Source organism: Macaca mulatta, chromosome 1 (genome assembly GCF_049350105.2).
Source record: "Macaca mulatta isolate MMU2019108-1 chromosome 1, T2T-MMU8v2.0, whole genome shotgun sequence".
Lineage (NCBI taxonomy): Eukaryota > Metazoa > Chordata > Mammalia > Primates > Cercopithecidae > Macaca > Macaca mulatta.
In genome coordinates this window covers 55,734,728-55,745,000 of record NC_133406.1, presented here as the reverse complement: position 1 = coordinate 55,745,000, position 10,273 = coordinate 55,734,728, and positions in this window count along the sequence as shown.

Below are 10,273 nucleotides of genomic sequence, written 5' to 3'. Positions count from 1 at the left end.
CATTTGCCTGACTAGTGATGTTGATCATTTTTTCATATACCTGTTGACCCATTTGTATGTCTTCTTTTGAAAAATATCTATTTAGGTCCTTTGCTCATTTTTCGATTGGATTATTTGTTTTCTTGCTATTGAGTTGTTTTTGTTCCTTACATATTTTAGATATTAACCCCTTATCAGATGTACAGCTTGCAACTATTTTCTCCCATTCCCTACGTTGTCTCTTCACTGTGTTGATTGTATCCTTTGCTGTGCAGAAGCTTTTCAGTTTGATGCAATCCAACTAGTCTATTTTTACTTTTTTATTTTTTGAAGAATAAGGTAGAAAATGAGAGATAGAGAAGGAATGCCAAGAAGACAGCAAACTAAGGAAAGACTGCATTTTTTAATGATCTTCAAATCTTTAGTAAAATGTCTAAACTTTTGAAGCGATTGGTAAAAGCAGTTTTTGTTTTATTTTGTTTTAATACCTACTAGCTGAGGACTGTGTTTCTATCTGGGTTGATGCAAGTATAATCCAAGCAATGCTATGAACATAAAAGCATGGAGGCTGGAGATACCTGGGGACCCCATCACTAAGAATAAAAGGAAAGGCTCAGGATTTGCACTGCAGGCTAAACTTAACTTTTCCTGGAGGGTGTATTCACCAGTGAAAATATGTATTTTTCTGTTCATCCTCTTATATTTATTAAAATAATATCAGATAAAGGAGTCACGAGTAAAACAAAATAAAATATGAAATAGATATTATTTTCATAGCATATAGCCATTTAGTTCATAAAAGTTATTATTTGGCACTTTGGGAGGCCAAGGCAGGCGGATCACGAGGTCAGGAGATGGAGACCATCCTGGCTAACACGGTGAAACCCCGTCTCTACTAAAAATACAAAAAATTAGCTGGGCGTGGTGGTGGGCACCTGTAGTCCCAGCTACTCGGGAGGCTGAGGCAGGAGAATGGCGTGAACCCAGGAAATGGAGTTTGCAGTGAGCTGAGATTGTGCCACTGCACTCCAGCCTGGGCAGCAGAGCAAGACTCCGTCTCAAAAAAAAAAAAAAAAAAAGAAAACCACGACATTCTTTTCTTACAAATTAATTTTTATAAAAAGAGTAATGCTTTATCCATATTTTCTTCATTCAACACATATAGTATTTACTGAGCTCTACAGTGTGCCAGCCACTTTCTGAGCCAAGATTCGATACTTCATCAAATCCAGTGACTACAAAGAACCAGTGGGCACTGATGTAAAAATACCAGTATATCTGTTTTGCAGTCTATTAGCATTTGCCCAGTCAAAAAAAAAAAAGTCCCCTCGTTATGCTTGACTTGAGCACCAAGTCTTACAAATCACCTCTGGTAGATGGTGTAGTGGCCACAACCTACCATCCCAGTAAATTCCTCCCTTTGAGATATGACCTTGTCATTTCTCTTATCTAAAGGTGGAGTCTATTGCTCTACCACTTTGAACCTGGGCTCTAACTGTAACTTATTACAGCCATTAGGATGTGGCAGAAATGATGCTCTGAATTTTGAAGCCTGAACGTCAAAAGGCCTTACAGTTTCCATCTTGAGCCTCTTGGAGTGCTCCCTTAGATGGCCACGGCATGGAATATTCCAGAACAAGAGACTAGTTGGAGAAAAGGGGCCAGTTTTCCCAGCAGAGTCCAGTGAATGGATGGAGTAGAATAAATAAACCTAGGGAAATTAGCAAAGGAACTGCTCAGCTAACCCAAAGAACTGTGAGAAATAATTACTACTATTTAAAGTCATATGTTTGGGGGTGTTTGTATGTAGCAATAGATAACTGATAAGGGAACCCTAAGGAGATGTTTGGGTGTGTCTGGAGCTGCCAATCATTGCTCAGTCTAAAGGAATTTTTGAATACTTGAAAAATAATAAATAATGCAATGACATTTTTAGATCCCTTTCTCATATCATTGAGACCTTTAGATTTATTAGCCTTTTCTGAAAGTCACTTCCAAAGATACAATCAAATATTTTGCTTTTGGAAACATTTCAATTATGCACCATTTTTTCCAAATGGGAAAAATATGTATGACTTAGGATTGTGCTTTTTGGCAATGAAAAGGCTATTGGGAAATGCACATATTTTCTGAAGGGCCAAGGAAAGAATTTAGCCAATCACTACATTGTGTGTGTGTGTGTGTGTGTGTGTGTGTGTGTGTGTGTATTCAACCTTTTCCCTCCTTCCAAGGGGAAGGGTGCAAATTTTCTTTTACATAAATTTGAGCTCACTTAAGAATAATTTTACTTTATATATCTTTAATGCAGAATAATGTTTAAGCAAAGAATTTTCAAGGAGAGAATAATGGCAAGTTTTAGGGAGATTTTTTTTCTAACAGCATAGCAGAAGGCAGCCTTGCTCCTGGGCTTTGTTAAGTTACATAGATTTAATTGCCTAGAGCAGGTCTTCTAGAGTCAAGTTTACTAAAATGTGGGCCTTTGGGAGCATATTTTCTGGAAATACATGCTTTTCAAATATCTCATTTTAAAATTTAGTTGTATCTGGACTCTGCAGTATATGAATATTTTAAGAATTAAACTATTGATCTGAAAAGAAGTTGGTATCAAATATCCTATTCCTGAAAGTCACCCAAGTTAAGGTAATTTTTTGCACATTTAAATGTTACTACCATTCCTAACTCACTTTACCCCCACCCCCTGAGCCTTTTAGCTCTTAAAGCTGTCTGGAAACCAAACCATACTTTAAAAATTACTTTTATGGGGGAAAAATGAAAACACATTTTACTGTTTTTTAATTGGGAGATGGTGCACCTTCTCATGGCTCTTGCAGTTTCTGAGAGACCAGAAGTGGACTACACTACTTCTGCTTGGTCTCTTATCTACAAGAAAATACAACAGTCAGAAAACCTTTTACTTTCTAACCTCAGAATTACTTTTCAACATTACCAAGACACCTATACTAATGGCAAGTTCAATTTAACTTTATTCTAGTCAATGGCCCCTGCTTTGTGTGTGTGTGTGTGTGTGTGTGTGTGTGTGTGTGTGTGTGTGTAACCCGCAAGAGTTTCTGTATCTTTATTTTAGCTCTTTAAGAGCATGCCTAGACCTTTTTCTGTCATCAGGCTATGGGGTAGGAGTAGGGGTGGTGGATACTTGTCAGAATAAATTACAATTTTTGGCAAGCAGCTGTGTCTCTTACCCACTCAGGAACTAGAATATTGCCTTGTAAAACGGTGCAGCCCTTCTATTATTACTTAATTATAAGGCCAAAATAAGGACACTGTTTTATAGGCTCTTTTAAGGTATATACATAGGATTTTCATCTTGGAAAATATCAAAAGAGATTAAATATTTTTCTAGCTGCCGGTGGACTGGTTCTGATGACACCAGCTCAGCAGTGCTGTATTTGGTCAGAAACTTAGATCTCAAGGTCCCAGGAGAAGTTATGCTGCACGTTTTCTTTGCCTACTTTTTCCTCCTCATAAAAAAAAGGTTAATACACCTCAGACCTGCACCAGGAAATCACAGTTCCCATTCGTATGACACAACTCCATCAGGGTCCCAAGAGAGGGGTTCAGAGTGATTAATCCCTGATATTGGCTCTTCAGCTCTGCAGAGCACTTCAGGTTGAAAGCAAGGTCTTCACAGCCCCTCCAAGTCTTTCTCATGTGATACACATATAGTCTCCATCTCACTTGGTTCCAGTGTTATCTCAAACCCCTGACACCCACCCTAGCCTCTTAACTAAATTGCGCTGGAAAAAGGATCAGGTGCTATAATCATGAAAAAATGGTTGCCATTGGGAAAGGACTTGGGATGGCTGATACATTTATGTAAGTCAATATTTGGTCACTCCACCTTAAATCTCAATAATTAATTTCTTCAGGGTTAATAAACCTCTGGGAGAACTGACTGATAGTACCAAAACCTAGGTGTGATGGACATAAACCAGAAAATACACTTGATATTTTACAATGATAGATGTTGGTTGGCATGCTACTTGGTGTTCAGCACATTATTTTTCCACCAAAACATGTTTATTGAAGAGATACAATATCTAGGTGGTTTGGTAGAGGTATACCCATAACAGTAGGCCTCTTTAAACACATCCGTGGCTCCGTTTCCCAGGCCATCATGTGTCTTCTAATTAGTCCTGGCAAGTTGCTGACCAGGTTTGTATCTAAACTGCCTTACCAGTTTTAGGATCAAACCAAAACCAAATTTATTTCAATATACAGTGTCCAAGAAAATGTGCTACAGATGTTAATAAAATTTATTTCACTTCTATTTGCACTGGATCACAAACTATTTGGATTTTGGAGGACAGTGTGAACTTAAAATGAAATCTAAACCTTCAGGTGAGAATTGTATGTTTAATTTTATAATTAATTTTTTGTTTTTTTAATTTTATAATTAATCTTGCTTTAGCAGATTACTGGAGAAATATATTAAAAATTAGCAAATACATGAAACAACACAAAATATATAAATATAATTTATTAATTACATATTTTGTGGAAAATATGGGCTAAACAAATTATATACATTGTTTATATATGTTGCTTTAGTTAATCCTTACAGAATTAACCCCAGTTTACAGCTAAAAGAACAAAGGCTCAGCCACTTAAGTGACCTATCTCTGCTCAGAGCTATTAAGTGGTAGAGCCAGAGTTCAAGCCCACATCTCCCACCACGTTTTCTAGTGTCTATGTTGAACATGACACAATTATTATTTCCTGTCTTTCTGAAATTTGGTTTCTAAATCGTCAAAGACATGGCCACCATCTTGATAATCCATGATCTGCATGCTGGAATGACACAGAGTCAGTGGTTCTTGGAGGTAGAGGGAACCACATGCCTCATTTTCTATGGTATTCCATCAAGGTCTTTGGTTGAATTAGATGTGACTGTTGTACCAGTTCAGAAATAATGAGCCAGGTGTTGATGATAATAATAAAAATAAATACATATGGAAAGATTACTTTGTGCCAGGTACTACGCCATGCTAAGCACTTTTTTAGCATAATCTTTGAATCATCATAAGAATCCTTTCAATGAAATTTACTATTCATTTTATAGGAAAAACTTGGAATCACACAGGCACAGCTATTTGTCCATGAGTCCAGACAGGGGAAACTGGTGTTAGATGGATCAGAATCTACAAATGTAATCTGCCTTACTGAGATTCTTAGGGTTCTTGAATCTTGGGTTCCATTCGGTGAACTTTCGAGTATTAACTGCTATGATAAGGGCATGGGAAGGTTAACCTTAACAGAACAGAATAGTTCTGTGACCCAGACCTACCAACAGACATTGTCACTTTCAATAATAATAATAACAGACAAAAACAATCAGCTGATTCACTGGAGGTCAAACACAAATAAAAGAAATAGAAGGACATGCAGGATGTGTGAGTGTTTTATTGCTGCTGCAGCAAACTACCACAAATTTTATGCCTTAAATCAACGCAAATTTATCATTTTACAGTTATGAAGGTCAAAAGTAATAAATGGGTTTCACTGAACTAAAACAAAGTTTGTGCAATCCTTCTAAAGGCTCCAGGGAAGATTCTGTTTCCTGGCCTTTTCCACCTTCTAAGAAGCTGCTTGCATTCCTTAGCTCCTGGGCCCCTTCCTCCATCTTCAAAGCCATCAGTAACCAGTCACATCTTTCTCGCTCTGGATTACACTAACATTAACATTTCTGCTTCCTTACACATTTAAGGATCCTTGCAATTACATTGGATTTACCTAGATAATAATGCAAGATAATCTCCCTGTTAAGGTCAGTTGTTTTGCAACCTTAATTTTATCTGCAACTTTAAGTCTTCTTTGACATGTAACTGAACATATTCACAAGTTCCATGGACTAGGATGTGGACACTTTTCGAGAGCCATTGTTCTGCCTACCACATAGGTATACCATAGCCACAGGTGGTCCAGTGGCAGAAAATAGGAAGGTGTTTTGCATTAGGGAGCTTTATCAAGAGACAGTAGGGCATCACGCTATACTAGAATTTTATGAGAAGAGAGTAAAAAACTGACAAACTTGAAGTAAGTCTTCAGGTTTAGAGGATCTAAAGTACTAGGCATGCAGTGGAGGGACTCAGGTTCCAAAGTACTTGACCCAAGAATTAGAACCACACCAACAGCAAGGCTGATAATGCTGAACTACCAAATAGGAAAGTTCTAAATGTCTTCTAAGAACGTTTTTATCCCACAGCCTGAAATAAACTGAACTCACAAGTGAAGATCGAGTATTGAATATTTTGTTTACTCATTGTGAAATCATCAGCTATGTGACACAATAACAGGTTGTAGAAAGTTTCACAAGTTGATAGGGATGATGGGAGAGTAAATTTCTAAATATCCATACCTCTTTCTGAATTTCTTCACATGCCATTTATCTTAGTCTGTTTATGCTGTTAGAATACCTGAGATTGGGTAATTTATAATGAACAGAAATTTATTAGCTCATGGTTCTTGAGCCTGAGATGTCCAAGATGAAGGTGCCAGCATCCTATGAGGGCCTTCTTGCTGCATTATACCATGACAGAAGGCATTATGTGGGCAAGAAGTGGGGAGGAGCTCATCCTTTTATAAGGAACCCACTCTTATGAAAACAGCATAAACCATTTATGAGGCTTATGGGATAGTGACCCCCAAGACCCAAACATCTCCAATTATGTCCCATGTCCCAACACCACCACATTGGGGATCAAGTTTCTAACACATGAACTTTGAGAAATGTGTTCAAACCATAGCATTCCACCCCTGGACCCCAAGATTTAAGTCCTTCTTACATGTGAAATATCACTCCATCCCAATAGCCCAAAACTCTTAACTCATGCGAGCACCAACTCGAAAGCCCTAAGAACACAGTCTCCATCAGACGTGGGTGAGACTCAAGGCATAAATTATGCTGAGACAAATTCCTCTTCAACTGTGAGTCTAAGAAATCAAACAAGTTATCGACTTCTAAAATATAATGGTGGGACAGGCGTGGGATAGACATTCCCATTCCAAAAGGGAGAAATAGGCAAGAAAAGAGAGGTAACTGGCCCTATGTAAGTCTGAAACCCAACAGGGTGAACAATATTAAATCTTAAGACTTTATAATAATCTTTCTTGACTCCATGCCCTGCCTTCTCATAACACAGAGGTGAGGATCAGGCCCTGAAGGTTTCAGGCAGCCCCGCTCCATGACCTTGCTGACAGCCCACACAGCAGCTCTAGTGGGTTGGAGTCTTGTACCTGTAGCTCTCCCAGGCTGGGGCTTCATGCTGGTGGATGTATATGTACTGGAGTCTTAGCTTCATTAGGCATTACTCTAGTGGGGACTCACTGTGGTGGCTCTGCTCCTGGGACAAGTCTTTCCTTGGGATTACTTGAGCCATAGCTGGGGTGACCAAAGAGTACTGCACCAGAATGCAGGGAGCATTGCCCTGATCAGCAAGCTCAAGGATACCCTGGGACCATCCCCTGAAACCATTCTGCCCTTCTAGAGTTTGGGCTCTGAGATGAGAAGAGAAGCCTTGAAGATTTCCGAAATACTTTCAGAGTCATCCTCCCATTGTCTTGATGAATACCACCTGGCTTCCTTCTATCCATATTAATCCTTTATCAAAGGGCCACTTGCCAGATCCTTGCATGCTTTTTTGTTCTTTATATGGCCAGCCTGTGAATTTTGCAAATTTTTATGTTTTACTTTCCTTTTAATTATAAATTTCATCTATAGGTCATTTATTTCTTCTATCATTTTACTGTATGCAGTTAAAATAAGCCACACAATAAAACTGCCTTTGCAAAATTATGACAGTCAGAGAAATCTGACAGAGTTGACTCCATCTTGCTTTTAAACTCCAAACTGTCCTTGATCATTCCTGGGCATAGGCAAAGCTAACTTTGGGAAAAATTGAGTTTATAGTTTAACCTTAACGCAAGAATGATAATAGTGCTTCCCAAAACTAATCCACCTTTGTAAAACTAATGAAAGCCCACAAGGGTAGGATTATGAAAGAGGCCTGAATTCCTCTAAGATGTAGGCATAGATAAATGATAACCAGCCATTTGTTATGGAGGTTACAAGATTTGTAACTTCCTCAATTACACATGTTAATATCACTAAGATAGAACCTAAGATTGGCCTTTGAGATGTCTCTTCAGACTTTTGCATTCCTGATGATTGGCTAACTCCACCTGGTCTCATGACTCATGACTCAGCCGGTCCCGTGGCCCTCACACACCGAGGCAGACTCAGAACACAAGGACTGTTTTCCACACCCCTATGATGGCATCCCAACCAATCAGCAACACCCATTCCCTAGTTTCCACCCACAAGACTATCCTGGAAAACTCCTAACCTCTGAGCCTTCAGATTGTTTTGTGTAATAACTCTGTCTCCCATGTGTCATGGCTGGCCTCAAGTCAATTAAAAATCTTTCTACACAGCAATGCTGTGGTCCCAGTGAATTGATTTTGACCATGGAGTGGACAGAAAGAATCTACCAGATGATTACAAAATCTCCTTCAATATTTTACTTAGAAATTTCTTCTGCCAGATAATCCTAGTTCAGTACTCTTAAATTCTGCTTCCATAAAGCTGTTGAGCATGGAAACAATTCAGTCCTAGTCTACTTTATGACAAGGATGGCCCTTCCTTCTGTTTCCAATACTTTGATCCTCATTTTTCTCAGAGACTTCATCAGAATAAGCTTTACAGTCCATACTTCTACCAACATTCTAATCATGACCACTCAAATAATCTCCAAGAACTTTTAGACTTTCCCTACAGCCCTCCTGTTTTCTGAGCCCTTTTCAGAATTGTCCTTACATCTTTGTTCATAGCAATACAGGCTCTTTTTAGCCTGTCCCTCCAAACTCTTCCCATCTCTGCTCATCACCCAATTCTGAAGTCATTTCCACATTTTCAGGTATTTATTATAGCAACAGCCCCACTTGGTACCAGTTTTCTATCTTAGTCCATTTGTACTGCTATAACAGAATATGTGAGACAGGATAATTTATAATGACTAAAAAGTTATTGGGCAAATATATCACATGGGCAAGAGAGTGGGGGAGAGGGTCAAACTCCTCTTTTTGTAAGGACTGACTGCCAAAATCTGTGTTTGAGGCATAAGTCTCAAATATGAGATTTATTGAGCCAGCCTGAGGGCATGCCCAGGAAAACTGCATGTCACAGAAGCATCTGTGGCTGTTTTTTCCAAGAAGTTCTTAGGAGGCTTAGTATCTATACTTGTTCCTTAAAAAGGGCTGTGGGGGTCAGCAGTGAGATAAATGATTACATACTTGTAAGACTTTAGTTAGTGCCCAGTAAATCTATGTTTTACATAAGATAAGGTGAAAATATGAGGGAAAAAGGGAATAGAGGAAGCAGATGTCTCAGGGAGGTGTGAAGGAATGATTAATGTCTTTGTTCTGTACCTGGGAAGATAAGCTAGTAGTCTTTTGAGAGCACCAAATCCTAACCACTACACCACCAAGGAGCATCAACTAGTAGCTTTTGAAATGGCTGGTTTCTGCTTAGCTTTCAGGGAAGAAAATCTAATGACTGTAAGCAAGGGAGGGAGTCTAATGAAACATGCCAGATTTCCCATCCTGAATTGCCATGAATTCAACTTCCAAGGTTTCTTTGGGGTTCCCTTGGCCAAAAGATCAGTTCCATCAGTTAGGGGATGTAGAATTTTATTTTTATCTCTCAGAATCCACTTCCATGATAATGGCATTAATCCACTCAGGAGAGCAGTGACCCCATAACCCCAACACCTCTCATTAGGCACCACATCACAATGCGACTTTATTATCCTGTGGGCTAATGTCAGCTGCATTGGGGATCACGTTTCCAACACATTAACTTTGGGGACACGATCAAACTACAGTACCACTCAAATTGTATCTTGTATTGTATGTCAATTTGTTTTAAAATTGTAGTGGGCCCAGGAATTAAAAGGAAAAGTGTGGCTTATTGAAGCTACAAACAGAAGTGCCCCCTAATGGAAATGAAGACCAAAGCCTGTGTAGAATGAGTGATATCTAAGATTCACAGGGAGCAGCTTGCTGCTGGGGTCTTTTGTGCAGTGTGTGTCACACTCTCAGACTTGGAATTCCAAGCTGACCGGGTGACTGGCTGACCAAAAAGAGCTCACAGAAGCCTCCATCAAATCACAGCCAGTAATGATGATGGTCCCAGAATACCCAAGGAGAGACAAAGTCAAAAGAGCTACAATCTAAAAATAATTCCACTGCATTCCCATCTCTAATATCATCTCTATCT